Source organism: Microtus oregoni, unplaced genomic scaffold (assembly GCF_018167655.1).
Source record: "Microtus oregoni isolate MIOR12 unplaced genomic scaffold, Mior012 000022F_ref0000154, whole genome shotgun sequence".
Lineage (NCBI taxonomy): Eukaryota > Metazoa > Chordata > Mammalia > Rodentia > Cricetidae > Microtus > Microtus oregoni.
The window spans coordinates 10,185,664-10,191,151 of NW_024543081.1; positions in this window are offsets into that span (position 1 = coordinate 10,185,664).

Below are 5,488 nucleotides of genomic sequence, written 5' to 3' on the forward strand. Positions count from 1 at the left end.
TTTTGGCCAGGAAAAGAATGTCTTTGTTCTTAGCACCTCTACCATGATCCTGGCCCATCTGGTTCCTGACCTGGTTCTCCCAGGTTTGGTATGGTTCTTGTCTGTCTTTGGCTCTCTGCCCTTCTGATGTAGCACATCCATCTTCTTGTGATGGAGCTTGGTGCTTCCTGTGAAGTTCCAGTCTTTTCAGTTGCATTCTTTCCTATCACCCTTCCTTGCCTAAACCCTCAGCTGTGGGCTCTGTCTCTCTCCTCAGATCCCTGTGAAATCCATCTTCTTCTGGAGACACATCCATCCCCCTTGGCTCTTTTTCCATCACAAACTGTCATGGTACCATCATCACCATTCATGAACATCTCTCTTGCCTCCATCCTATCCTGGCTAACAGTGCTACAACTTCTTGGGGAATCTTTTTCCCTTATCACACAGGATGGAGTGCCGGCATTGAGTGTCATTCTCTAAGTGATACTTTCCTTTAATGATGCTCAGCTGACAAGGAGCAAACCAACCCAGAGGCCCAGCATCTCTTCAAGGGTACTTTTGGACCACACTGCAAGAGTTCTGGAGAAGGGTCCAGTGATCCATGGTCTGTAGCTTTGTATCAACTCCAGAAAGTCAGTGAGTGACATTTACATGATTCATATTGAACACAGTGACCAGGGAAGAGATTGGCAGCTAGAAGATCCTAGGAGCATCCGTTACAGTACTAGAAGAAAATGAAGTCTATGACTTGAGGGGGACCTGTGTTGTGCATATAAGCCAGGTCATGTTCTGATAAGCATTTTGAAGTCTCAGGGGCTCAGCATAAAGCAGTTTATTCCTGTGTCTAGCAAGTTAGCTTTGGGTGCATGTGACTGTTGCAACCCGTACAGGGGTCATACATCAGATATCCAGCATATCAGATATTTACATTATGATTCATAATAGTAGCAAAATTACAGTTGTGGAGAAACAATGAAATAATTTTATGGTTGGGTTCACCACATCACGAGGAACTGTATTAAAGGGTTGCAGCATTAGGAAGGTTGAGAACCACTGCTCTAAAGTTCCCGTCTTCTGTGTAGCACTGCAACTCTTATGATATAGTACTCCCTTTCTTACAGCCCCCAAAAGAGAAAATAGGTTGGGTTTAACAGTCACTTCAAAGACCTTGGAAATGACACCTCATATCTGTTCCTGTTTATTGGCCACATCATGTGGATGTTATTTATCTCAGTGCATGACTGGGCAGAGGAGACGTGTGCCCCACACCCAGAAACAAGACCCAGATTAGGACCTAAAATAAACACCACATCATCATTTTCCTTCCTATTCCTGCAGGTGTGTTGATGACCCCATGGAGATAAGAGGCAGTTCCTTTTGTATCTGGGATGAAAGTGCCAATTCCTACTGGAAGAAGGACAGCAGGCAAGACACCTAGACTACTGTGAAAAGCACAGGTTCTGCAGACAGATGTGAGCTGCAGGACCAGGAAGCCAGAACTGCAGGCTGAAGTAGCTTCTGTACCCTGCTTTCCAGCACTCACTTCATACCCAGAGTGGCTGGCAGATGGTCATCAGTGTGCAGAGAGGCAGGTGGGACCAGGATATTAGTGGGCCAGCATAGCAGATCTTTTGCTGCCTGGGCTGCAGCCAAGCAGGGGTCAGCAGGAGCCATCAGCTGCTTTGATGCTCTTCCCAGCTTTTGATAAACGGTTTTATAGCTAAATCAGAGACAGAAAGGCAGCTCTACAAAAGGCAGAGCCAGCCATCATTCTCACAGCCTGCATGATAGTCTCTGCAGTCTGCACAAATCTGTTTCCCAGACACAGGAATGCCATTCCTGGGCCGTCACATGTACAGAGGCAGACACCATCCTCCAGAACCTGGGACCCACCAACAAGTAAGTTTCACACCAAACCAGGTGGCACACTGAGACCTGCCCTGTGTCGGATCCTGGGAGTGCTGTGTGAGTAGCAACTGCGCAGTCCCACTGGCTCAGGTCATGTTGAGGAAGAAGCCATGAGAGGAGAATGTCAGAATATCCCCTCCTCCATTGCTCTCAGGAGAGCTGGAGGTTTCCCTCCCCAAGTGAAAGATAGTATGGGAGGAGGGCAGAACTACAAGGCCTAGTCCGGCCTCCTGTAACAAAAACATGGTCTTGGCTGGACCTGATAGGTCACTTACTATCTACATAGGTGGGTCTTTATCTTTTCTGAGCCTCAATTTCCTTCAGTGCAGAATATCTAGGGATTGAATTGCATTCTCCAAAAACAATGACTGAAGTCTTAACCTTGGGGGGTGACCTTTGCTGAAAACAACTTAAAGCAGGTTCAGTAAAGCGGCCCCCTTTATAAGGACAGCAGCCCTTATAAAGGAGGAGAAATCTACACTGGATAGTCAGGGGAAGATGGCCAGAGGACTGGAGAGAAGTGGGCAGCTGTCTGGAAAGCTGAGGACTGTGGCAGACCCCACAAGCTAGAAGAGGCACTTCTAGCCTTCAGGGGGAGTGTGGCCACGCCTTGGTTTTTGACTTGTGTCTTCTAGAACTGAGTGGCGAGCTTCCCTTGTTGTCTGCCATGCAGCCCAGATTCTGTTACAGCAGCCCTAGGAGTGACTACATCGTGTATCATCCCTCTCCCCGTGGCTTGGAACAGAGAGACAGGCTGTGCTGATTCAGGCCTTTGCCACAGCCAAGTACAAACACAGTGGAAGGTACCTCACACACAGAAGCCCTGTCTCTTTTCCTGTCCCCTAAAAACTGTGTAGCAGCTCAGTTTCCTCATCAGCTCAGTTCTGCCTACTTTGTAGGATGTCACAGAGACGAAATAACAGCAGAGCAGCCATGACTTCACCATCTTTTTAGAAGAGACAAAGGGGATGTCACTTTCTGCTGACAACAAGCTTTGACCTGACATTCATTTCTCAACGATTCTGCCAGATGGATGAAGGAAGTAGATTTCTATCCCATCATCTGTCCTGCTTTCTGGGTCTCTCCTGATACAGGCACACCATGTCATAAGTCAAACTGGAGTGTCTTTCTGTTCTGGCCTCCCCAGGACCTACAGTCACCAAGATGTCAATGGTCAAGCTGGCAGCAGGGATGAGACAACGTCTACAAGGGACTGTCCTGGGGGCAGAAGACTTGAGGCCTGGCCAATGCTGCACCAACCCAAGTGGATTTTCAGAATGCTGGTCTTGGCCGTGGTACTGGAACAGTTTCCCTTGCTGCCCAGACCCATTTTGAGCTGGCAGCATCAAGTCCCCCATGCCTTCCCTGTTTTAAGCCTATCAAGGCTATGCTGTATGCTGGCTCTGCAAACAGGCCCTCTGGGCATCTGTGATGTGGTGTGTCAAGCCCTCTCAGAAGAAGTGCAAGTGCTTCAAACTGCTGGCACTGCTTGAACACCTGCTTCGTGTTCTCTGTGTACTTGATGTGGTCTGATCAAGCTCCTTTAGTGCCTTTTCATACTTGTCCTTGGTCTATGTTGAAATTGGCACAGAGGTTTGCTTCCATCCCACCTCTGTTTACACCATGTGCCCCGTTGCTTCGCAGGCCTCCCCAGATTCCAAATCCAATCCCTGTGCTTCTCCATGGCAAGTTGCTCTCTACCTGCTCTGCCTCTCACTGGAGCAAAGCCCATACAGGTAGATATAGTCAGGAGGTGGTCACACCAACACTCAGTGTCCTGGGTTCCAAGCATGCTTGTATGTTGGTGGCATAGTTGTGAGCATAGCTGCTGCCTTTGTTCATTCCATGCTTGTTTCCATTTTGTCAGTGGGGAACGCTGTGCTGTCTAGTGCCTAGGGCTGGCCCCAGCAGCTGTGGCATGTGAGGCACCTTAGAGACAAGGTCATTGTCTTAAATGCCAAGTGGTCCTTGGTCTCACTTTCATTACTAGAAAATGAGAATACTATCTGTTTCAGTATTTTGAGACTTAAATGACAAGTACAAAGCTACATGGATTAGACATTTCTGAAGTCTGTCCATTCAGCTTCTTTTTCGATTTCTGGAGGAAGGGCATTTAGTTAAAATGATAGATTAAGAGCAATATGGTCCGGCTTAAGCAAGTCTCTGGACAGAATGTGTTAATCCCTAGGATGTGGTGAAAGTGGACGCCTGACAAGGGTGCTCAGGTTTGGAGACCACACTTGCCCAGGCTTGTGGACTGTACTCTCCATACCATGCTAATCTGTTGCTTTTGTGGCTTCAGACAGTTTGTTTGGTGATAGGTGCTTCCTGGGAGTGAGGGGAAGCTGGGTTCTGGGAATACCTATTTATTGAAGAGCTTTCCATATGTGTCTCTAACAACTGAAAGGTGTTCAAGGATGCATGTGAGAAGTATGTGGTGCTCTTCCTAAAGCAGGTACTATGCTGATGCTCAGCACACCTCAGCAGCCTGTGATTAACCCTCGGTGTCCATTAGTATAAGCATATGGCCACCTCAGTGTTGCATCTGAGCCTCTCAGGTGGAGGTCCAGTAGAGTCGCTCTTCTTCGGCTTCACTGGAGCTGCCAAGCTTTTCCTGTTTTATACTCTACTGGCCACTCTGCTACCTACAAGTAGAGGGAGTGCTAATGGCCACATTGTTCAAAGTTGCCTTCATGCGGAAGACTCCGTTCTCAGATTCTTTTCTGAGGACTCTGGACTTTCTGAAGGCTCTGTGCCTCTTCATTTCCTTGAAACCTCCCCATGGCTGTGTTAAAAGTTGTCATTGCTGTCTTGTCTCTCTCTCTCTCTCTCTCTCTCTCTCTCTCTCTCTCTCTCTCTCTCTCTGTGTGTGTGTGTGTGTGTACTGTCAAGATGAGGAACAGGTACACACTAGGTAAACTATCACTACAAGGGGTCATCAGAAAAGGACCTCATTTGGTCACTTTTGACTGCTAATTTCTTTTTGATTTATACTGTAATACTGCTTTTGAATAGTTTCCTTGCTACTTAAAAAGCAAAAGACTTTACTCCACGGGTACTTGGCAAGTAATTGTCCACCTGCCAGACACTCTGGGAGTGGGTAACCTGCCCCTGGTTGCTTTCCAACATGCTTGTGCTGCATTCCAGACAGAGACAAGTTAGCAGACTGCGATTATCTGCATCCCACTCCAGGCCAGGTACTGAGAGACCAGCTGGTAGATTAGAGAGTGATGCCAGCTAGCAAAATGCAGAGCTAAGAGTGCCTGACATCTCATGTTGACCTAGGGGAAGGGACAGCTTCTCATAGCTGTTCACTCTGAAGTAAACTCTTCTGCTTTCATGTCATAAAAGACTATTACTACTTTCTAGTTATTCTCACTTCCTGAGCACCTTTGTTATGCTAGGCACCATGTTTATGGTTAAGCCTCTGAATATTGCCTATTCCCTAGCAAGTTGGAATAGCTGTCCCCATTTCACAGATGAGGAAACTGAAGCTTAGGGCAGTCACTGTATCTGCCAGAGACCCACAGCTCAGTAGCTGGACTGGAGCTGAAAATAGCCATTTGTACAGTTCCTGGTAGAGACTGTCTCGAGAGCA